This window comes from Podarcis cretensis (assembly GCF_951804945.1).
Source record: "Podarcis cretensis genome assembly, chromosome: 2".
NCBI lineage: Eukaryota > Metazoa > Chordata > Lepidosauria > Squamata > Lacertidae > Podarcis > Podarcis cretensis.
Window position 1 is genome coordinate 110370421 of NC_137171.1, and position 25724 is coordinate 110396144.

General features: G+C 43.7%; 2 long non-coding RNA genes across 2 annotated transcripts; both read right to left on the reverse strand.

Annotated features, from left to right (window-relative positions):
- Positions 1-197: 197 nt before the first annotated feature.
- On the reverse strand, positions 198-4570 carry LOC307209166. Its single transcript, XR_013835367.1, has 3 exons — positions 4137-4570; positions 2721-2831; positions 198-296 (listed from the first exon to the last, which is right to left on the reverse strand). It is a non-coding gene; the product is annotated as an uncharacterized lncRNA (long non-coding RNA).
- Positions 4571-10615: 6045 nt separating this feature from the next.
- On the reverse strand, positions 10616-17123 carry LOC307209206. The gene is made up of 3 exons (XR_013835420.1): positions 16964-17123; positions 15708-15818; positions 10616-12259 (listed from the first exon to the last, which is right to left on the reverse strand). It is a non-coding gene; the product is annotated as an uncharacterized lncRNA (long non-coding RNA).
- Positions 17124-25724: the final 8601 nt, after the last annotated feature.

Consider the following 25724-nt stretch of genomic DNA (forward strand, 5'->3'; position numbering starts at 1 on the left):
CACACAGCCAGGCTCCAATTTGTGGAGGGAGATGAGGATGACTGGGGTGGAGACTGTGGGTTTGGCTCCCCCCAGTAGGTCTGCATCAGAAGGTATGTTATTTGAATTGTGGTGTCATGAGGTCCCTGGATAGATCGAAACAATCTTAAGAATAGAATAGGAAAATCATTCATTACAGAAGTCAGTATTGCAGCACGTTATTTTCTCTCTATTTTCCGCTGTCAATTCCTTTCCACAGTCCTCTAGCGATACTCCAGCGCCACATTCTTTGTAGTATTTCATCAAGTCACCATTTTCTTTTGGAAAGAGAAAGAGAAGTATTTGTGTTAAGAACAAGTACGGAGAGAATGTTACCAAATTTGTCCATAGCAAATGAGGGTACATTTAAAAGGACAAAGTTTACGCCACATCATTAAACTCTTCCAAAGGGTATAACTGGAACAGAATTTCAAACTGATTTTGCTAAAACTGCTAAAATGTCAATGTTAAATTAAAGCTAAAACATGTACAAGGTACATGTCCAAATAAAGCAAACCCTTAAATATCATAATCTCCACCACTGTTTTTCCTTTTTTTTAATTAAATTTGTATACCACCCTAAACCTGCAGGTATCAAGGCAGTTCACATGATAAAATCACAATATAAAAACACAAAATTGGTAATTAAAATAAAAACAAGAACAACCCAATAACCCCCCCCCCAAAAAAAAAACATTTTAAAGGGGCATTGAATGTCAGTCAACCAAAGGACTGGTTAAAGAGGAACGTTTTTGCCTGTCGCCTATAGATGTACAGTGGTACCTTGATTCTTAAACACCTTGGTACTCAAATGCCTTAGTTCCCAAACACCAAAATCCCTGAAGTAAGTGTTCCGGTATTCAAACGTTTTTCAGAAGCTGAACATCCAATGCAACTGTCAGCTAATGTTTCCAGGGCACCTGCACCAATCAGAAGCTGCACCTTGTTTTTTGAACATTTCGGAAGTCAAACGGAGTTCCGGAATGGATTAAGTTTACCGGTTCTGTTTTTTATATTTATTTTGCGTTTTTGTTTTTGAGGCTTTTTCGGTTAATTTGTTTTTGTGACTTTGTGGAACCCAGTTCAGCTACTGATTGATTGATTGTGTGCCTGCGGAAATGGATAAAAGCCCCCCCCCCTCCAAACCATGACTATCATCAGTGCAGGTAAGAAAAGAAATTAATTTTAATTTTTATCATCTACAATACTGTCTTATTTATGTTATAGTCATTGTTGATTGTTGATTGTTGATCATTGATTATTGCTTTCATTTTTTGGATCAATGGTCTTGTTAGTAAAATTCATGTTAAATTGCTGTTTTAGGGTTTGTTTTTAAAAGTCTGGAATGGATTAATCTGTTTTGCATTACTTCCTATGGGAAAGCACACCTTGGTTTTGGAATGCTTTGTTTTTGGAACGGACTTCCAGAATGGATTAAATTTGAGAACCAAGGTACCACTGTATAATAAAGGCACCAGGACAACCTTATTGTCTATGAAGGATTCCAAATACAGTGGTACCTCTGGTTACATACTTAATTTGTTCTGGAGGTCCGTTCTTAACCTGTTTGTTCTTAACCTGAAGCACCACTTTAGCTAATGGGGCCTCCTGCTGCTGCTGCGCCGCCACCACCGCACGATTACTGTTGTCATCCTGAAGCAAAGTTATTAACCCAAGGTACTATTTCTGGGTTAGCAGAGTCTGTAACCTGAAGCGTATGTAACCTGAAGCGTATGTAACCTGAGGTACCACTGTACCTTTTCCTGAGAGTATAAGATACCAATTAGTTCCCTGTATGGAAGTGAGAGCTGATCGCCGAAGAATTGATGCTTTTGAATTCTGGTGCTGGAGGAGACTCTTGAGAGTCCCATGGACTGCAAGAAGATCAAACCTATCCATTCTGAAGGAAATCAGCCCTGAGTGCTCACTGGAAGGACAGATCGTGAAGCTGAGGCTCCAATACTTTGGCCACCTCATGAGAAGAGAAGACTCCCTGGAAAAGACCCTGATGTTGGGAAAGATTGAGGGCACAAGGAGAAGGGAGCAACAGAGGACGAGATGGTTGGACATTGTTATCGAAGCTACCAACATCAGTTTGACCAAACTGGGAGTCAGTGGAAGACAGGAGTGCCTGGCGTGCTCTGGTCCATGGGGTCACGAAGAGTTGGACACGACTAAATGACTCAACAACAACAAACAAGCCTTACTTTTCCTGCTACTCCCCATTATTTCATCTTCTTAAGTGTGTATTTGTAATGCCCTTTTATATAACAACAAAGCTGACATTCAAGGACCTTGTGAGGCAAATCTTTTAGTAATTGTGGCTCGCAGTTGTGTACAGGGATAGCCCGGGACGTTTTGCTCTTTGAGGCAATCTCACCCCTGTGCCACCTCTCCTACCTCCTCTTCTGCCACCACCTCTATGATGCGCCAAAGGTGTCAGTAAGGTGTGGGGTGGACAGGGCATGTCACTGGGAGCACAGGTACGAGGGCAGAGGAAGAGGCATGGCCGCAGAAGAGGAGAGGGCAAGTGGCACAGTCCTCAGACCCACCTGAGAAAACTGCTTCTTTGGAGTGATACAGCCATGAGTCCCGACCCACCCCTCACCATGATTTCACAACAGAGTCCACCTGTTTGAAACATCCGGTCATCCTAGTCCAGCATACACAAAGGAGGACTATAAATGGGACAGAAACATTACCTGAAAATATTTTTCCCAATACACAGACGTCCCCATTACACTTCCCATCGCTCAGTTCGCATGGTTCGTCAGGATGACTGGAAAAGCATTTTCTGCATCTGACAGCATCCACTGTAAAAGACAGACATGTTTGTTTGTTTGTTTGTTTGTTTGTTCCTGCAAGCACTGTCCTTACTTTAAAACTAATTAAATCAGGGGATTTGTTAAGGGATGGGCCAAGGGCTGCAAATCTTGGGTCTTGCACACAGGCCCTGCTAATCCTACCACTTCTCCCCTTTTTAACAGTTTTCTTTCCTAATGAGCAGCTGCTGCACTGCAAAGCAAGCACTGGTGAAACACCAGGCATTCCCCTCTTAATTGGATGAATTAAGATACATTGGGTACAAGCCTTCACACACACTTCACAAACACACATGAAAAATTTAATTCTATCATGAGCAGGCAGCCTGACTCACCTCAGCCGAACTTACACCCAGTCAAGCTCTCACTCCATTTCCCCCAGTTTTGTCCCCAGAGTCTCAGGATGTTTCATCTTCTTCTCCTTGAACCTTTTGACTGGAGATGCCTGGTGGGGGGATTAACCTGGGGTGTTCTGCATGCAAGACACGGGTTCTAACACTTCTCTTAGGGACCCCATGGTAGGAGGCTTCTTTGCTCACCCACTTCAAAGTGACATCCATTCTTCTACTGAAAGAGCCTGACACCAGAAGCTCCTTCCAATATGGAGTCACTCTAGTTCAGTGGTTTTCAACCAGTGTGTCATGGGACTATGGGGTGTCTTGAATGATGGTCAGGGGGGCTGTGGGCAACACTAGCCTCCATCTCTCTTTCCTTCCCAGTTCCATTTCTCTGCTTGCCAAAGGCTTGTGCAGCTGTTTGTTGCAGCAGCCCTGGCTACAAGCTCCCCAGGCGAATGGTGCTTCTGGAGCTGACTGGGGATGGTGGTTGCCAGGAGCTGAGGCAGCCTCAGAGTAAGCAAGCAAGTATGTGAGGGAGCCCAGCCAACTAGCACATCACTTTGGGATAAGGGTGGCCCAGTGATGGGGGGGGGTGGCTGCCTGTAGGACAGACAAGTGAGGAGGCACCTCTCTTTGGGATAGGGGTGGCCCAGTGATGAGGGACGGCTGCTTGGAAACCTCTGCTTTGGGGAAAGACTATCTCAAGGAAACACTGAGGAGATCAGACGTATGGTGGCGGTTTGTGCTCCACTCCCTGATGAAGGACAAGAGATTTAAATTGAAAAAGAGGGCATATTGTTGTCAGTAGAACTAGACTCTCATGTAGCCTCAGCAGCTACCTAAACATTCTGAGTGCAGGGACTACGCTTGCCTTCCAGAAATTGTCCCTGCTGAATCTCCACTGACACACACAGCTAACATGTGACAGAGCTCAGAAAGGAGTTGGGGGGTTTCTTACCTCCAGGCTTGAGGCAAAGCAAGATACAGAACACAAGCAGGCAGACCTGAGCCACACGTAGGCCCCGATTATCAGGAAAGAAGCTCTGCCCCATTGATACCCCTTTTGTATGAGGAGGCAAGTTCTGAAGTCTGGCAGATGAGAGACCACTGGGTTGCAGGGCAGATCAGACCTCCTTGGAGTAAGTCGCAGCAGCAGCTCAGCCTCTGGTAAGGTGTGATGAACCAAGCTCAACACAGCAATTATGTAAGGTCAGAAGAAATCTCCTTGGCTTCTCAGGACATCAGGAAATGATGGGCTTGAAAGATACAAGCCGCCTCTGGAAGTATGCTCCCCTGATCGGTTTGGAACATAATGCACTAATGGTTTAGAACAATCTACATGGGCTGATGATTCGGCTGAATGCTGTACCAAATGTCCCAGAACTCACAGAGGCCACCTGGTGCTATCATACAAGGAAGGAGTTCTTGTTCCTTTCAGTGGGTTTTTGTTCCACCTCCATATTTCTTGGTTGGTGGAGTCATACAGGATCAAAGCTGGAGCTGATGCCCATTAATGGGGAGAGATGAAAAGTTGGCTGGTTAGTCAGCTGAGTGAGGCTATTTCATCTTGCATGTTAACTAAAAGGACTTGGAGAAACATCCTAATATGCTAGGGTTGTGATAACTGATCTGATTCCTTTAATAGTCCCTCTGTTTTTAAACTACATTCAAATACACAGGTCACAGAGTTAATGCCATATTTTTGTTTCTCCATGAAGCTTTTTTTTTTTAAAAAAAAATAGATTTTCCACAATTATAACAAAAACCACAAAGCAGAATAACACACAAAAACAGGAGGGAAAAGAAAAATACATCAATGAACGAAAGAAGAAAAAAGGAAAAATAAACAGATAAACAATAACAACAAACCTAATTCTTTACAAATCCAAACTTTTAAACATATTGGTTGACTTCCTCTAGTCCCTCCCTTCTGAGTTTCCTTGTAGTTAAAAGTAACAGCATTCCAATATCATTATAAAACTAAAACAATTTCCAATTATAATCCATCTTATTCACTTTTCTTAATATTCTAAATCCCATTTATTTAATTATAACTTAGTTTAATCCTAGGCCTATTTGTTTCTTTCAAGTATTTTCTAGTTTTCCTTGTTACAATATTTATTCAAAGAGTTCTTAAATTTCCTCCAGTCCTCTTGAAACTCCTCTTTTTTCTGATCACGGATTCTTCCAGTCAGGTCAGCTAGCTCCAAAATGTCCATCATCTTCATCTGCCAGTCTTCCACTGTTGGTAGTTCTTGTGTTTTCCAATTTTTAGCAAGTAATTTAGCAACGGCGGCCGTTGTGGCATACAAAAATAATTTAGCATCTTTCTTGGGCAATTCCAAACCTGTTATTCCAAGAAGAAAGGCCTCTGGTTTCTTAATAAATGTATATTTCAACATTTTTTTTTCAGTTCATTATAAATCTTCTCCCAGAAGTCCTTCACTTTGGGACAGGTCCACCACATATGGAAAAAGGTACCTTTTTCTTTACATTTCCAACAAAGGTTATCACTAATGTGATAAATCTTTGCTAGTTTTACAGGGGTCAAGTACCATCTATACATCATCTTCATAATATTTTCCTTTAACATCATACATGCAGTGAACTTAACCCCTTTCTTCCATAGACTCTCCCAATCCTCCATCATTATATTATGTCCCATATCTCTTGCCCAATCAATCATAACCGATTTAACTTCATCCTTTGTATGCCACTCCAACAACAAATTATACATTTTAGACATATTCTTAACTTTCGTATCTAACAACTCCGTTTCCAATTTGGTTTTTTCTGTTTCAAAACCATTTCTCTTATCCATCTTATATAATTCATTAATTTGATAATATTGCAACCAATTCACTTTATCTTTCATTTGTTCAAATAATTTTAATTTAAAACCTTCCTGATCCTCTAACAACAAATCTGAGTACCTCAACCATTTGTTTTCCATATTTAACTTTGGGGGGGGGGCTGTGCTTCCATTGGCGAAATCCATTTTTGGTGTTTTTCTTACTAAGAGATCTTTATATCTAGTCCATACATTGTATAACGCCTCATATAATAATTACATGATTTTTAAAGCCACTGTGGGCCTTTATCTTGCCATACCATAGATATGCATGCCATCCAAATCGATTATCCAGTCCCTCCAAATCTAACACATCATGGTTCTCTAATTGAATCCAGTCCTTGATCCAGCAGAAGGCAGCATATATCTAAGGTGTGACGAACGAAGCTCAACACAGCAATTATATAACCTCCTTGGCTTCTCAGGACACCTGAAAGTGATGGGCTTGAAAGATACAAGAAGCCTCTGGAAATATGCTGGGGTGGTTTCAAAGAGCAGTAGAGGGGTGGGTAGTGGTTCCTTTGATCTGATTGGGATATAATGCATTGATTGCTCACAAAAATCCAAATGGGCTGTACTGAATGTCCTAGACCTCGGAGGCCACCTGGTGCTATCATACAAGGAAGGAGTTCTTGTTCCTTTCAGTGGGTTTTTGGTCCACCTCCATATTTCTTGGTTGATGGAGTCATACAGGATCAAAGGTGGAGTTGATGCCTATTAGGTGGGCAGAGATGGAAAGTTGGCTGGTTAGTCAGCTGAGTGAGGCTATTTCTTCTTGCATGTTAACTGCAAGGACTTGGAGAAACATCCTAATATGCTAGGGTTGTGATAACTGATCTGATTCCTTTAACAGTCCCTCTGTTTTAAAATCACACTCAAATGCACAGGTCACAGAGTTCATGCCGTTTGTTTGTTTTATTCCTGAAGTTTTGTGACTCTGCAGAGTTGCCTTTAGAATGGTTCAATCCACTGGCGTGGTAATGTATTAATACCTGGGGAGAAGAAAGACCCATGTTCCTGAAAGACCCATGATTGAGATAGAAGGAGTGAGTATTAGAGGGAAGACATTCAGAGTCCCCATCAGAGATAACTGATGTCTGTGTTGAACAGCAGGCTGACCTCTCATTCTTCCCAAGTGTTGTAGGGCCTGACTTTCTCGAAATGAATGTCAATTCTTCCCCGAGGATATGTTCACATTCATGGCTTGAAACACTGTGAGGGCATTTCTGCCCGGTGCATTTTCAGCTTGCTTTCTGTAGAGGACATGGGTGTCCTTTAGAGAATAAAGTGATGCCAAGGTGCCAGGAAGTGACGGTGCAATTCTTCATCTCAAAGCAGCTTATTGCTGAGTGTGTGTTATCATGATCAGGAGGAGAATTACCAGGGAATATTCCCAAACTCACAAATCCTCCTCAATCCAGTGGAAGCTGAACACAGGAATTGTGGAACTGTGGAAGTGTAGAAGAGTTGGAAGAGACCCAAGGGACATCTAGTCCAACCTCCTGCAAAGCAGGAATCTCAGCTCAAGCATCCAGGACAGATGGCCATCCAATCTCTGCTTTAAAACCTCCAAGGAGTGGAGGGCGAATCTCTCTCTTATATTTCCTGGCATCGTTGAAGCACAGTCAACTCTAATCTACTCAGAGTATGCTTCCATCTGCAAGGAGCTGCTTTCTGTGAGGCAGCCACTGTAAGGCCGCCATCTTTAAACATAGACGCATAGTGTGCAGTGTTAGCACATCTAAGGGAATGCCATATTGTCACTAACTGTGCTACTAGTCGGTGTATGTCCACACCTTAATCTTCATTGCCAGGGAATGCTATCCATGCAGATTATTAATGTAGCCAATAAGGGAGCAGGTGACTCTGTGGTCCAAACCACTGAGCCTCTTGGGCTTGCCCATTGGAAGGTTAGCGGTTCAAATCCCCGCAATAGAGTGAGCTCCCATTGCTCTGTCCCAGCTTCTGCCCACCTGGCAGTTCAAAAGCATGCCAGTGCAAGTAAATAAATATGTACTGCTGTGACAGGAAGGTAAACAGCGTTTCCGTGCGCTCTGGTTTCCGTCACGGTGTCCTGTTGCGTCAGAAGTGGTTTAGTCCTGCTGGCCACATGACCCGGAAAGCTGTCTGTGGACAAACGCTGGCTCCCTCAGCCTAAAAGTGAGATGAGTGCTACAACCCCATAGTCGCCTTTGACTGGACTTAACTGTCCAGGGGTCCTTTACCTTTTTTTAACCTTGCTATAGCCAGCGGAAGTTCTCTCTCCGATCTGACTTTTTGTGTAGAAATAAATTCACACCACACACACACAAAGTAAGTTTTACCGTTTTACTTGCTGGAACTGGGTTTTAACTTTACAAAAACAACAAATGATGCGTTGTCTCAGTTATACATCTACATTATTACACTGATTCCAGCGTGAGAAACATATTTTTATTTATTTTATTAAATTTATTTTCTACCCTTCATCCAAAAATCTCAAGGCAGTTCACAAGATAAAAATACAGGATAAAAGCACAAAAGAAATGGTTAAAACAAAAACAGCCTTCTCTGTAAATAGGTGCTTTTGGCTCACCGGTGACTTTAAATTTATTTTTCACGGCACACCAGCGATTTTCTTGTGGCATGATATTGCTTTCCAGTGGAGTTTAGCAACTACTGCCCTGCCTAGGAAGCTGCCTTATACCACATCAGTCCATGTAGCTTAAGGCTGTCCGCACCAGATTTTGGGAACCCCTTCCCCCTCCCAAGGTTGCCAAACTCACACCGGCCCCAGCAAACGTGACCAATGGCAAAGGATGATGGGAGTTGTAGCTCAGCAACATCCAGAGAACCACAGTTTCCCCACATGCGGCACAAAGAATCCTAAGCTACATGGACTGACGGTCTGACACAGCAGAAGGCAACCTCTGCACCTTGTTCATGTCACGAGACAAAGGTTCTTGAGAGCAGAAGCAGTGAGGACTACAAGGCTTACACAATCATTCAGGCTTGCTAACTGCAGACTGTTAACAGCAAACTGCGAAGTCACTGTGACTTGTGACTCATCTTGAGTGATGACTCACTCTCCCTATAAAAGTAGGCAGTCTCTCTGTGGGCCTCATTGTCTGAGTGTGTGTGTGTGTGTGTGTGTGTGTGTGTGTGTGTGTGTGTGTGTGTCAGCCAGTGTTGTGTTGTTGCAGACAGAGTGGCTCCAGGACTTTAGTAAATCAGTAACTTAGACTGTGCCTCTGTGAAGAAACAAAATAAAAAAATTCCTTCCAGTAGCACCTTAGAGACCAGCTAAGTTTGTTATTGGTATGAGCTTTCGTGTGCACACACACTTCTTCAGATACCTTCAAATTGCTGTTGTTGTTTAGTTGTTTAGTCGTGTCCGACTCTCCGTGACCCCATGGACCAGAGCACGCCAGGCACTTCTGTCTTCCACTACCGATAACAAACTTAGTTGGTCTCTAAGTTGCTACTGGAAGGATTTTTTTTATTTTGTTTCGACTATAGCAGACCAACACAGCTACTTACCTGTAACTACCTCTGTGAAGAGTCAGATAGCTGAGCACTCTGTGTATGCTCTTTAAGTATGCTGTTTATGAACAACTTTATTTTCTCAAGTAAAAGTTTATTCTGTTTATGAAGAAGACTCTGCTTTGATTAATTTACCACTGCGCAACAGTTCATACTGATGGGCAGTGGGTTTCCTTTGCCACCGTGCACACTGTGGGCTTTAAGATATTGGGGAGGCTAGGGAAATATTAAAAGATATGGGAAGGAGGCCCTGTTTGTTGTCCTGCCCATGGCTGTAGTACTTTATGTGACTGTGAACCTCTGCTGTAGAACAGTCCCCCCACCCCACATACTGACACATTTTCATCACTACACAAAGAGGTTTCTGGTCTGCCTTACAGAGAGGGGTGAAATGAGCTTTGTTCTATTTGTTCCCATGACTCTGTCAGCAGACCTGGACCTAAAGGTATACTTGGACCAGATCTTAAGCCACTGTGAATCTTCCAGTTCACCTGTAGGGTCTGCCTCCTACACTGATTTCAAAGTAATAATTGAAGAGAACTGGGATTGTATCAGTAGGAGATATACCACACAGCCCCTGCTTTTCAGGATGTTTCGTTATTAGTAGAAGTTTGTTTATCCCCAGCCACCCCTCTAAGTCCAGGTAAAAAGGTAAAGGTACCCCTGCCCGTACGGGCCAGTCTTGACAGACTCTGGGGTTGTGCACCCATCTCACTTAAGAGGCCAGGGGCCAGCGCTGTCCGGAGACACTTCCGGGTCACGTGGCCAGCGTGACATCGCTGCTCTGGCCAGAGCCAGAGCCAGAGCCAGAGCCGCACACGGAAACGCCGTTTACCTTCCCGCTGGTAAGCGGTCCCTATTTATCTACTTGCACCCGGAGGTGCTTTCGAACTGCTAGGTTGGCAGGCGCTGGGACCGAGCAGCAGGAGCGCACCCCGCCGCAGGGATTCGAACTGCCGACCTTTCGATCGGCAAGCCCTAGGCGCTGAGGCTTTAACCCACAGCGCCACCTGCGTCCCATTCTAAGTCCAGGACTTTGCTTAATTTAAAAAATACTCACACAATGAGTTTTCCCCCTTTTATTTTTTCACTCAGCCTGCTTCGTTCAGACTTAAATCAGCCCCCATGCACACTGTATGGAAGCACCCCAAAGGTGAGGGGGCAGCGAGCAGATATGGCCAGGAGGTGAGACTGACCAGAGACTGAAATCCATTTTTAAAACATCTATTGCACCTACATTAGCAGAACGCTTTTCAGTTTATGAAAGACATAGTCATCACAATTCTCATAGGAAATGAAGACGTATTGTACATTCATGAATCTTGAGGAAGGGAAAAGATAAGGAACGGCATTCTCGAGGGGAAATTCCAGTCACAATGATTACTCAGAAAACAAAATGGAATATAGATTACAACTTAAATTTAACTCCATCAAAACAAAACACCGAAGCATCAGATAAAATAAGTGTTTAAAAGCTTGTATTGTTGCACTGCATGAAAATCTAGCAACTATGTTATCTATTATAATTCAAATAGCCACCTCCCACCAGTCCAAAATACATGGCAGTATTAAGGAAAGAGAAAATAAAATATATTCCAGCTTTCTAATCAAACAGGGCACCCGGGGAACAGGGTTCAGTGGACTCAAGGAAGATGGGAATTCAGAATCCAATGGACAAAACCCAGGAAAGTCTGGGTCCAGCCCCCTACCTGACCCCCTTGACTGCAAGTGTGGGATGGGAGGTTCTAACAACGCAGTTAAGGACTGACCAATCATTAGAATGCTTCCAAGTTAGGGGAGATACCTGTTGTGCCCAATGTAAAAAAATCACAGTCTATGGATGGGGCTTGTTACTTGTCTGTGTTTGTTTAGCGCTTGCAGTGTTCGTCATGCCAGCTCAGATCCCTGTACAGATATATTGTGGGCAGGGGAGGGTTTTGTTTTTGCTTTTGCTTTTCTGGGTGTTTAATACCATGGAGTGAGAAATCTTTCTTTAAATTATTGCATCAGCAAAATCCCCAGCCTAGCCACTCATCATCAAACTCAGTTGAATTCAGCACAGCTTATTCTTGGGCACACGACATAGTTATATATTTAAATCAAATGGTTGAGAAAGACTGAGGAATCTGTCTACAAAATCTCGCAACTGCAAAATCCCGAGCCTGTGTACTCAGAAGTAAGCTTCACTGAATTCAATGCAGCTTACTCCTGAAGAAGACAAATTGGCAAATAGCCTTAACATCAGAACTGTTCAAAGGCTTTAGCATTGTACTAGATAACAGTGGGGAAGGGAGAACCTTAGAAACAATGACAGAAAGATAGCAAAATTAGGCGACTTAGCTTGAGAACATAGATGGAAATTTTGACATGGATAATGGTTTAATAAAAATAAAAATCAGGCTAATATATTCTATATCCTTTTCTGTGGTTTGTCCAATTAAAACAGGGCTTCCTGGCTTCCATGATGGAGCAAGAGCATGAACTCTTTTAATACAATGTCTTTGTGAGATCTACACCTAACAGCATAACTGTTACAACCACAACCAATTTAAGAATACAATATTAAAATCACTCAATGCAAAAGTCAGTAAAACAGCAGTTTACTTTCTTTGTAACGTGATTGTAGCGCGTCCAAACCTTTCCACAGTACTTTCTGAAGGATTCGGGGGGACAGGATTTGTGGACTAGTTGTAATTCACCGGTTTTGACTGGAGAGAGAAAGAAAAGCATTTGCATTTGAATGAATTTGATTTTATTAGCCTAGTCCATAGACCATAACAAGAGAAAGGAGAACATACCAAAAAGCACAAAGGTTTACTACACATCCAAGTAAAATACCTCGAACAGAATTTTGATTTTTAATTTGCTTTAAAAAAAGTAGGGGGGAATCAACATTAAAATAAAATGAAGTTAAAGGATGGGAGAGATACATGCCAGAATAAATCTATAATCTGAAATCTCAGAATCTCTACCACAATGATCTAAAATGGATCCCAAATTCATTTTCCTAAGTCTGGAAGGCCTTACTGCAAAAGAGGTCCAGGTTCAATTGACATATCCATTTGTTCCTTGGAATGAAAAGCTTCCTTTTCAATCCCTGTCTAACATGTCATCTGCTTAAGTAACTATTTTAAAATATCTGTCTGTCCATTAGCTGCTTTTGAGGCACCAAAACAGGGCTTCCTGTGGACCCCTTGTGGCCTCTTGCTACTGATCTCATTTCTTCGAAGAAGCACAGAATCTGGCAAGGACCCCATTATTTCCAAAGCTAGTGGAACCACGCAAGCATGGAGGCTCTGGTATCCCTGGGAAGCAGGGACTATGGCAACCAGGGCAGTGCTCCTGATACTATGCTGCAGAATAGTGCACCTCAGCCTTATGAGGAACAGTTGAGGGAATTGGGTATGTTTAGCCTGGAGGAGAGAAGACTGAGATGTGATGTGATAATCATCTTCAACTATCTGAAGGCCTGTCTCATGGAAGATGCATCAAGGTGTTTTTTCCTGCTGCTCCAGATGGTAGACCCCATACCAGTGGGTTCAAATTATAAGAAAGGAGATTCAAACTAAGCAATAAAAAGAGCTTGAACTAGATTTAAAAAGGTAAAGGACCCCTGACAGTTAAGTCCAGTAGCATACGATGTCACATAGAGGAGGGAGAAAGGTTGTTTTCTGCTGCTCCAGAGAAGCGGACACGGAGCAATGGATCCAAACTACAAGAAAGAAGATTCCACCTAAACATTAGGAAGAACTTCCTGACAGTAAGAGCTGTTTGACAGTGGAATTTGCTGCCAAGGAGTGTGGTGGAGTCTCCTTCTTTGGAGGTCTTTAAGCAGAGGCTTGACAACCATATGTCAGGAGTGCTCTGATGGTGTTTCCTGCTTGGCAGGGGTTTGGACTTGATGGCCCTTGTGGTCTCTTCCAACTCTATGATTCTATGATTCTATGACTCTGGGGTTGCAGCCCTCATCTTGCTTTACAGGCTGAGGGAGCCGGCATTTGTCTGCAGACAGTTTTTCCGGGTCATGTAGCCAGCATGACTAAGCTGTTTCTGGTGCAATGGAACACCAAAACCAGAGCACTGTACGGAAACGCTGTTTACCTTCCCGCTGGAGCGGTACCTATTTATCTACTTGCACTGGCGTGCTTTCGACCTGCTAGGTTGGCAGAAGCTGGGACCGAGCAAAGGGAACTCACCCCGTTGTGGGGATTCAAACCACTGACCTTCTGATCGGCAAGCCCAAGCAGCACAGTGGTTTAGACCACAGTGCCACACACTGCCCTATTGAACTAGATTAGGGATGCTGTAGTAAAGTTAGTCTTATTTAGAAAATTATTCTTTGGTCAAGTAAAAGGAGTGAAGCCTTGTGGGAGTTTCATCGGCCACAAGGACCCTGGGAAAGAAGTTGTGTATCTTTAAACTCTAGACTAGATGGCTCCTTAGCTGAAAGCTTTATTGGAACCAAGGAAGCCTTGATTTAATGAAAGACCTAACACCTGAGTTGAGAGTGTAAACATTCCCCCCCCCCCCAGTGATGCTATCTGTCCTTGAATTGCTTGGGAATGTGTATCTGGCTAATTTCCACGGAAGGGAGGAAACCCTTTGATTTAAAGTTTGAATTCCAAATTGGCCCAGCTGTCAAGGGGTAAATTGATTGACCAGCAAGCCGGTCATTGGTGTATTCAAAAATAATTTGAGTCTTATGATTGGCTTGAAAGTTATGACGCCTAGTGCGAATTGTGAATAAAGGATCAGGGAATTGTTTGAGAAATTGCGCTCTCTGCCATTGTTCTGCAATCCGCATAGAGGCCCGGCTCTGATGTTCCATCTTAACAGCCGTCGTTTTGCCTTTTGAAATGGAGATCTTCAAAAGCCTTCAACTTGCAGATTCTTAAGAACTTCAACTATCCTATTTGTGTTAGAGCTTGTGAGTATGTATAGCTAGTTATACTATGTACCTTTGTTATTTTCTTATCTGTAACGTTCAAAAGAGTGCCTGCTATTCTAGCATGTTTTTTATGTTATTTTTAAAATAAACCTTTTAAGAATGAAACTGTTTTAGTTTGTGTGCCTTTCCGGAGGGAATAGCTAAGTCCTAGCCTTACGCTTGGTTACACTCTACCGTAGAACTTCTGCCTGCAAGTCTGTGGATGCAACTTGCGGAACAGGGGGACAGCCAGGTTAAACGGGTCACAGCCTTCTCCCTGGGTTGTGATTCTGGGTCCCCTGGACAAGAGGGAGTGGTGGCAGCCCTACCGGGTCGTGTTTGTTCTGTTTTGGAAAAAGTAATTAGCCCGCCAACCTTGCCCTGGGCGTCCTAGTCTGGCCGGAGAGCAGAGACAGGAGATGGGAGGGGCAAGCAGTTGGGGGTGAACATTACTACAGATGCCAAAAGTCCGGGTTTACCCAGACATATCTGGGATTTGACCCTCGGAAATTGCATCGGGGGAGGGATTTTCAGTAATCAGTAAAAAGTCTGGGGAAACCCAGACCTATGGAAACTCCAATTTATTTTGGCAAATCTCTTTTAGAAAAGCTCCAAAACTTACTTTGGTGTCCGGATTTTCACTTTTAAAAAAGTGGAAACCCTAAACTAGATAACACTTGGGATCCCTTCTATTTCTAAAGTTCCATGGTTGTGTGATTCTTCTTCTTCTTCTTCTTCATTATTATGACAAAGTAATAATAATAAATAAATAAGAATTAAAATGTGCACCCCACCACCAAGACCATTCCATTGTAATTATCAAACCTCCCAAAATTTCAACACCTCTTGCGATGGTTTGAACCCTTTCCATTTTAACAGTACAAATTCATTTCTCCTGCATATTCCCCGTCTTACCTTAAAGGCACATGTTAATTTATCATTAATAGCTATATCCCACACCTCTTTATACCATTCTTCCATTTTGTATTCTGCTTGCCCCTTCCACTTCCTAGCTATCATAATTTGTGCAGCTGTCAATAAATTTGTCAGCAAGTCCTTCATAGCTATGAAGGCTATGTGTGGTTCTTTTGACCACTTGGAAACAGAATGCAGAACTAGATGGACCTTTGTTCGGATCTAGCAGGGCTCCTTATGACACCTGAGAAGACAGGTGCCCTGCGCCCCCCTAGTCACACAAACGAAGAATTTAAAGAGGAAAGTCTCCTTACCACTGTACAGTTCCATCAAGCTGCAGAAATCTCCTTCACATTCCTCAAAACCTTCACTGCATATTGGGCCTGGAGCAAATGAACTGCATTTTTTGCACTTTACAGCATCTACTGCAAAAGAGAGGAGGCTTTGATTTTATTGTTTGTTCCTGAAAACATTGCTTTACAACTCACCAAATCAGGGGCTTTGTTCTAGGACTCATGGGTAGGCAAACTAAGGCCCAATCGCCTTCTAAATCCGGCTCGCGGACGGTCAGGAATCAGCTTGTTTTTACATTATTTAAAATGCATCTCTGGGTTATTTGTGGGGCATAGGAGTTCGTTCATTATTATTTTTTTCAAAATTATTATTTTTTTCAAAATATAGTCTGGCTCCCCACGAGGTCTGAGGGACAGTGGACCGGCCCCCTGCTGAAAAAAATTGCTGACCCCTGATTCTAGGTTATACCCGGGGCTCCAAGCTCTCAGTGTTTTGCAGAGGTCCTGGGTCTCCTTTCATTTTCTGCCTTTTTTAAAATTTTCCTTCCTAATAGGCAGCTGTCTGTGCCACAACACATAGTACCAGTGAGACCTCAGCAACAACCGTCCTAATTTAAGTAGGGATGCATCAATATTTATTGTCTTAAGCTCCCCAAATCCTATTGGCACCGAAAGCTAACAGTAAGAGGAAGGATTTTTTTCCCCTTTGAAAATCGGTCTAAGTTTGTATCAATTTTGATATGGAAATTGTAGGCATATTTGTGGCTTGGTCCTGTGGAGGGTTGTGTTCCTCTCCTTGATAGTGGACAAGACAATTAAAAAGAAAAAGAGGGCACACTGCTGTCCGCAGAACTGAGCTCTGCCACAAACTCAACATTTACCCAAACATGCCGAGTAATGACACCAATGCTGCAAAGCCCATTTGGAGATTTCTCCATTTTAGGAAGTGAGGTGGAGGAATAACATACAATAACTAGGGGACTGCTTTTTGTTTTAACCATCCTGAGGTAGTAGAAGAAGAGTTTGGATTTGATATCCCACTTTATCACTACCCAAAGGAGTCTCAAAGCGGCTAACATTCTCCTTTCCCTTCCTCCCCAACAACAAACACTCTGTGAGGTGAGTGGGGCTGAGAGACTTCAGAGAAGTGTGACTGGCCCAAGGTCACCCAGCAGCTGCATGTGGAGGAGCGGAGACGCGAACCCGGTTCACCAGATTACAAGTCTACCGCTCTTAACCACTATACCACACTGGCTCTCAGTAATGCGGAGACTTACCTCCAGACTTGAGGCAAAGTAAAACACAGAATGCAAGCAGCCAAGCCTGAGCCATTCGTGGGCCTCGGTTGCCAAGAAAGAAGCCTTGCTCCATTGGAAAGCTTTTTTAAAAAATGAAGAGGCTGCTTTTAAAGACTGGCAACTGAGAAACTACAGAGCTGGCCTCCAGCCAATAAGTCGTTAGTCAGCTACACATCAGTTGGTTTGAGGAAACAGGCAGAATATAGCTTTTATGGAAAAAAATAAATGCCTTTTTATGAAAGGCAATATGCTCTGGTGGTTTTAAACAGCAAGGGATGTGGTAGCAGTTCCCTCAAGCTGTGGGGCATGGTGTACTGATCATTGAGACAAATCCGAATAAGCTATGGAGGGATCAGAAGGAAGCTATAAAGATTGTCCCAGACCTCAGATACTATCTTATGTGAAGGGAATATTTATTCCCTTTAATGGGTTCCCTGTCCACCTCCATATTTCTTGGTTGGTTGAGTCACATAGAATCAAAGCTGGGGTTGATGTTTGCGACAGGGGAGAGTTAGAAGGCAGGTAGCTTGGTTTTCTGGTTAGTCAGTTGAGTGAGGCCATTTGATCTTGGATGCTGAGTACAAGGAGAACCATCTGAATATGCTAGTGCTGTGCTAAGGGGTATGAGTTCCTTAAAGGGTAAAGGGACCCCTGACTAGTAGGTCCAGTAGTGGCCGACTCTGGGGTTCTGCCGCTCTTCTCACTTTACTGACCAAGGGAGCTGGCGTACAGCTTCCGGGTCATGTGGCCAGCATGACTAAGCTGCTTCTGGCAAACCAGAGCAGCACACGGTAACTCTGTTTACCTTCCAGCCAGAGAGGTACCAATTTATCTACTTGCACTTTGACGTGCTTTTGAACTGCTAGGTTGGCAGGAGTAGGGACTGAGCAAATGGGAGCTCATCCCCGTTGCGTGGATTCAAACCGCCGACCTTCTGATCGGCAAGTCCTAGGCTCTGTGGTTTAACCCACAGCGTCACCCAAGTCCCTATGAGTTCCTTAAATAGCCCATCTATTTTAAAGCATACTCAAACACACAGGTCACTGTAATCATACCAGCTGCCATTTGTTTGCTTCTTCTTGGAGTTTTCTGACTCTGCAGCGTGGATGCTAATCTACCAATGCCCAGGCTGCATCAATACCTGTGGTTAGGAAAGTGATGGGAAGATACAGGAGCAGAGGAAGGGGTGTGTGGTGGGGCTGCCCTGGGTGTCACCACTGAGGGGGTGACAAAATGCTGGGTGGCACTCACCACAGGGCCTGCAGCATGCCCGAGCCACACGTCTCTCCTGGGTCTGCCTGCTGCCTTCCCCCCCAAAATGTAGGGCAGCTGAGTGGGAGGAGGCAAGCAGACTCCTTGGAGGCCCCACAGAGCATCCTGCCCTGGTTCGCCCTGCCCTATGGGCATCTGGCCCTGCTCCTAGGCACAGGGCACGTGCGCCGCCCCAAGAGCTGGGAAGATACTGGTCATTGGTTGCAGTATCATCAGCTTACTGAAGTATTTAAGAAGAGGGGTTTTTTTAAAATAAAATGTCTCAGTTTGAAAAAGAGTTGCTAGAAAATAAAAAATGAATTGTTTTCCAAAATGTATAAACTATGATTGGAATGGCAAACAAAAGATGAGGAGGTCAAATCAGTGATGATACACTGGGCAAGAGACTTTGGTTATAATATGGCTGCGTGGCAGAGGTAATGGACTGTGGATTTAAAATTTACAGCATGCTATACTTTGGGGTAGGGACGTGGGTGGCGCTGTGGGTTAAACCACAGAGCCTAGGACTTGCCGATCAGAAGGTCGGCAGTTCGAATCCCCGCGCCAGGGTGAGCTCCTGTTGTTCGGTCCCTGCTCCTGCCAACCAAGCAGTTTGAAAGCACGTCAAAGTGCAAGTAGATAAATAGGTACCGCTCCGGTGGGAAGGTAAGCAGTGTTTCTGTGCGCTGCTCTGGTTCACCAGAAGTGGCTTAGCCATGCTGGCCACATGACCCAGAAGCTGGACGCCGGCTCCCTCGGCCAATAAAGCAAGATGAGCACCACAACCCCAGAGTCGGCCACAACTGGACCTAATGGTCGGGGTCCCTTTACCTTTACTTATACTTTGGGGGGGGGGACTGTACAAAAATGATGTATTGATGATATTTAACTTCTAGTAAATTAGCTTAAATGTATAAATTGAAATCAAACATATACTGGAAATGTAAGGAGAAAGAGGGTGCCTTCTATCATATGTGGTGGATGTGTAAAGTAGTAAAAGATTTATAGGAAATGTTTTATAATGAGTTGAAAAAATCTGTTGAAGATTTTTTTTTAAGAAACCAGAAACTTTTCTTTTAGGAATAATTGGTGTGGAGAAACCAATGGATCAGAAAAAAATCTTTATGTGCATGACCATTGCTGCCCAGATGGAAAAAAGATACAGTCCCTATCAAGGAAGAGTGGCAGATAAAATTAATTGACTATGCCAAAATGGCAAAGCTCACGGGAACAGTTAGAAACCAGGAAAAGGTAACCTTTAATAAAGAATGGGGGGAGTATATAGTTTATTAGAAAAATTATTGTAAACAATTAATTTCATAAGTAGGATTGATGTAAAACTTGTAGCTAAAAGAATTAAAGTAAGGAATAATTAAAGATGTCCCTCTTCCCCTTCAGTAGCTCACTTATAAGAATTAGCGAGCCGTTTGTAGTTTTATAGTCCTTTTTATTGCAGCACCATGTTGCCAACACAAGCAGGGAACCCTCAGCAATGAGAACAGTTGCTTACTCTGAATCATCCTTGCGACTTCCGCAGCAAGGAGCACGAAGTTCTTCCCCATCTCTGTCTCCTTTGTTCTCTGATACGTTCAGACCAATGAGTCTGAGGGGCTTCCTCTACACTCTCGATTGACGTATCGCCCAACTGCCCCCTTCCTTCTGGTTCTCTCATCCTTATCTCAAAACTGGGCAGCTCCTCTCTTTGCTGTTAGTTTGCTGTGTGCAAGTCTGACTCTCTCTCTCTGCTTCTGAGAATGCTGGAGGCAAGGGGGGTCAGTGGATATTCCCCCTCCTCTTCTGAACTGAGCTGATCTGCCTGCATCTGTGTTCCCCAACCTTCCTCTTCAGAGCATTCCCTGACAAAAGATTAGCAAAAATTGAAAGTATAAAGGAAATGCAGGGGGAATAATCATAACGTAAAGATCCACAAAGGGTTTTACAACTGAATTTCTAATGCACACCATTTTATACAAAGCTTTGAGTGGCATACACATATTTGCAGGCAATTTGCCCCAATATAATGCATTTTTGCTAGTGATTTTCAGCTATACTTTGATGATGATGATGATGATGATGATGATGACGATGATGATGATAATCTGGCCCTAACGGCCATTCTGGGCAGCTCCCAACATAATATTAAAAACACGATAAAACATCAAACATTAAAAACTTCCCTAAACAGGAAGTTTTGGAACGCTTTGGTTTTGGAACGGACCTCCGGAATGGATTAAGTTTGAGAACCAAGATACCACTTTAGTTTCATTATTAGTAGAGGTTTATATATCCCCTGCCCCTAAGGCTGGAATTTAGGTGTGTGTGTTTTTTAATCCAAAATTGAGTTTTTCTCTTTTATTTTTCACTCTGCCTATTTCTTGCCAACACTCAAAACAGTGCGCCCTGTCACTTTCCCCGCAGCAGGTGAGAGGGCAGTGAGCAGATATAATGGACAAGGGACTGAAATCAGTGTGAAATATTTATTGCAACTACATTAACAGAAGACCAGTGAATGCATTTCAGTTTATGACAGATGTAAGCGCATCACACATAAATGAGCCCCGAGGAAGGGAAAATACAAAGAACAATGTTTTCAAGGGAAAAAATCAAGAAACAACAATTTACATGGGCAACAAATATAGATTAAAACATAATTACAACTTTTAAACTTTACTCCAAATAAAACACTGAAGCATCTGGTTAAAAAGTATGATATCTTCTTCAGCTAAGAATCTATAAAACAGGAACTCTACCGATGTTGCCTCAAAATGTTGGAAGATGGTCTTGATGTAAGATTAGGGGAATGTGGCCAATGGGAATGACCCACATGTGCTTTACTGGAAATGAGAACCAGATAAAGAGTTCTGCTGTTTCCAGGAAAGTAGACTGCGCACAGCACTGCTTCGCAGTGTTGGCTATTTGCAGTTTAGTAGCGCTGCAGATAGCTTGCTGGGGAGACCATGCATTAAAAAGGGACTCAAAAATAACTTAAACAAGGTTTTAATTACAAAAACAAAAACTCCTTATACACTAAAGACATCAACACAAAACCAGACCCAACCACCAACCCATCCCCCAGGGTAATGGGAGAGCTAGGTGCTGCTCCTTATATACTACACCCAATTGCTGACGCACCTTAATCAGTACAACTCAGCAGCACCTGCTATGTTTCACAGCTGTAAAGCTGGGTCTCGTTATTTTGCTCTGGCCCCTTAAAGACATACACATCGGGTAGAACAATGATGAACCTTTACATTTAAAGAAACCATATAACAGGCAGGTGCCCATGACCTCATCAAGAAATACCACAGTCCACTCCAGTTCCGAAGGAAACTGTGCACTTTTTTTTGGGGGGGTGTCATTTTTCAAACAATAAGACAATGAAAGGATGTCTAAATGAGTGAACACAAATGAGTGGGCCTGCTCCCTAGAGCACGGAGGAGAGGCAAAGCTGTGAATGAGTACCTTATTGGCCCGAATATGCCGCACTTTCTTCCCAAATTCCAACTGTGAAAAGTTAAAGTGCAGCTTAAGTTCACGGCCTTAGGCTTTTGCGATATCGCTGCTGAAACAGACATACGGTAAAACAGGACAGGTGTGAGTGCCTGCGGAATTTTAAGGGAGCCGCTTATATTCGGGTATTATATTTTTTTATCCCCTACCCCTTGAATTTTAAAGGTGCAGCTTATATTCGGGTGCGGCTAATATCCAGGCCAATACAGTATTTGATTCACAGCTATGCATAGACAGTCATTCCGTTGCTGGGTACTGTGCACTGCGAAGCAGAAAAGCTTCTGTACTCATGAAGGTTTCTCATGCATTTAGGACTCTGGGAAATGAGTGGTCTTTGGTGCGGAAACCTTCCATGAATACAGAAAGCTCCCTGTGTCACACTGACAGCCATCAGTTCAGAGATGGTGATGAGGATGGAAAAGGGGAGGAGGCAGTCTTGCCTTTCCCCTGCAGCCTGCTTGTTCTGATGGCATCAGAACACCTGCAAAGAGCTTTCATCTGTCATTTGAATTGCAGTGGGAAGACCTGGCTTTCACCACGCAGAAAGGACAAAGAAACTGTTATGTCAAGGGGCCACTAGGGGGCGCATTGGAAGATGGCCGACAATACCATCTCTCCGACCCACACGGGGTAATTAAGAGGCTGTTATGGGAGTAGGCAGCCTCCCTTGTTGCCCCAAGGAAATGGGGAACACTGCCCTTTTCTGCTGTGCCTATAAATCACCCCCTAATTCGAAAGAAGGGGGTGAGGGCCCTAGGCAGAATGCCCCCGTGTGGACCTCGGCTCTCCTGGATGCTGTCTCTGATCGCGCACTGGTTGCAGCAATTTGGAATAATTAATTACAAAAGAAGCAAATGCACATATTTCAAGTGAAGAAGGGGAGTGAAGTCTGCTAATTTAAGTGACCTCTGTGAAAGAAGACGACGGGCTGGAGAAACAGGAATATTTTACGATGAAGATACACCAAAGGCGGGGTATGTTGACAACGGGGCTGAATGGGGGGGGAACCTTTTTTACTTTCCTTCTATGTGATTTACAAGAACCCCTCCTCATTAGAATCGTCGGTTGAACTGACCCAAGCAGGATGATTAAGGTCTGTGTGGAGATAAACTTTAACCAAAAGTATGCTTTATGGAGACCGAGAAGCAATAAGAGCTTTTGGAATGGCGCAGCAATTAATTCGGAGTTGCCATCTTGCCAAAGGATTTACAGCCAGGAGGAAGAATGGTCTTGTTTTTAGACTGCATTCCTAGTGAATCTCCTCAGAGGTTTTGAGAAAGGAGGCAGATTGGTGAAGATTAATGACGCTAAGACTGTTTTGATGTATGGAAGTGATGTTATATGGAAAACGTCTGGATATGGCTACTGGATAAAAAATATATATATCCACGCAGGATTACAAACTGTTCTAACCAGCTTGCGGAGACTATCAGAGGTCACAAAGAGAAAGGAAAAATATATGAAAATAACAACAAGAGATGTGGAAAAATAATAAGAAAGGACTGGATAGTACTGTGAACATCATAAGGTTAGATTTGTGGACATTAAAACAGCAGTAAGAAGCAAGAAGTTGATTGGATCCCTTCGGAACTTGAAATATGGGTACCCCCAACAAAAATTTAAAATTCGGCTGTGTAATTTGGAATTTATGTAATTTGGTTTGATTTGATGTGATTGGTCGCAGTGGCGTAGCGTGGGTTGTCAGCACCCAGGGCAAGGCAAGTAATTTGTGCCCCCTAACCCTGGATTTGCGCCCCCTAACCCTATCCCTAACCCTAACCCCCAGATGTTGCGCCCGGTGCGGCCGGCACCCCCTGCACCCCCCACGCTACGCCACTGATTGGTCGGATAATAAAAAATTATTCTTAAGAAACTGTTATGTCTTTCTGAGATCCACACTCGAAAGGATAACACCACCACCACCACAGAATTTCTTACCCACCCTCTACCATGAGGTCCCTGGACAGGTTGAAATGATTTAGGAATGCAATATTCACAGAATCACAGAACTAGAGGGTTGGAAGATACCCCAAGTTTAGTCCAACCTCTTGCGATCCAGGGATCACTGCTATATCATTAATTACATTGATTAGTCTCACAGCATAACAATTTATGTATTTTCTTATCTTTTTCCCAATCTTTTCCACAGTACGCTTTCGATTTTGCATCGCCACAGTCTTTGTAGTATTTAGTCATTGCACCACCTGGAGAGAGAAAGCGAAGTATTTCTGTTAGTATTAACTTGTGAATGAAGACAATGTGATTGATCGTTCATAGGCCATGTCATAAAAGAGTAGAGAACATATCAAGGGGGACAAATTTCACTCCACACCAAAGTAAAATACATTTTGAACTCCATCTTTAAAATGTACCTAAAATAGAATTTGGAATTTATTGTGCTAAAACTGCTAAAAAAAACCAACGTTCAAATAAAATCAGGTGACAGCAGATACATGTGAATATAAATATAACAACCTCAAACCTCAGAATATCCACTGCAATGATCTAAAATAGATCCCAAATACAGTTTCCTAAATCTGGAAACCTTTGCTGTAGTAAACGCCACCCCAGTTCCCAATCTGATCCCGTTTGTTTCATGTATTTTTCTAATTATTGTTGGTTTTCATTCCCCTGTTGAATTTATTCATTGTGGCCCTAGCGAACGACACAGGAGGTCCCTAAGATCATAGGCAAGCTCTGCCCTCCCATGCCTGTTTCATCCTCCAATAAGGAGGGACCTCATTGGTCCACGGTGTTGGCCTGCTTAAATGCACTTGAGAGGGCCAAGGCCACTGGATCTGCTCCCTTACTTGAAAAGGTTGCTCCACCTGAAAAGAAGACCAAGCCTGCTGAAGTTGTCAAGCACAAGAAGGCTTGTCCATATGCTTTTAATCTTGTCCCGGCATGCCTAGATGCAGGGAAAGCCAAACCCATCACAGCCCCTCTGGTATTACTGGTGCTTACTCTGAATCGGGAGGTAGACCAAGCCCCTGATCCAATCTTGGCTATGACTCCAGGTGAGTCACACTCCTCAAAACATGGGGGGAGGGGTCCTGGGGTGTGGCACCCTGCCAACCTGTGGTGCTTTCAAGCGGGGAGACCCAGTCTATCTTGGCTTTTCTCTTAGACCTTTTGAAAAAAGGTAAAGGACCCCTGACAGTTAAGTCCAGTCACGAATGACTCTGGGGTTGTGGCACTCATCTCGCTTTACTAGCCGATGGAGCCGGCGTTTGTCTGCAGACAGCTTCTGGGTCATGTGGCCAGCATGACTATGTTGGGATTCGCAGGATACTGAATAAGTCTACAGGCTTCAACAGGATGATGCAATACTCTGTGAAGTGCTGAGTCAGAGTGACTCGGCAGGAGTGTGATTAATGTGATTGGCTATCACCTGTTTTAAAAAGAAAAGCCTGTTTAACAGTGGGTGTGGTTGCTGTGGTGGTTGTGCTGTAGTGTGGTGGTGCTGTGGGGGAGAGTATTCGTTTGTAAGTACTCTGTATGGACTGTCTCTTTTGTAAATACCTGTATATACCTCACATTAAAAGACTGCACTGGGAAAAACCTGGGACTCTTAGCGTTTCTGCTGAAAGCGCCGCGAGGAACTTCGCGACAGGGTTATGGGCCCAGCACGCTTCCGCTGCGCAAGAGTACAGGTGGCAGTTATCTAGCCGTGGGTGCTGGAGGTGAGCTGCAGGGATGGAGCAGTCCAGAAGTGGCGTGTTGCTGGAGAAGCTGACGGCCACGAACTACAGCATCTGGTCGGTCCGCATGCAACACTTCCTCAAGCGTGAGGGCCTGTGGAAAGTGGTGGAAGAGCCACCGCAGCCCCCTGAGTAGGATGAAAAGGATGAGAAAGCTTTGGCTACGATCATCCTTGGAGTGGACGACAGCCAGCTAGTCTACGTAGCTGATAAGGTGACGGCAAGTGAGGCGTGGAATGCACTCAAGGCTGTCCATGTGCGAGAGACAGCTGGCTCAC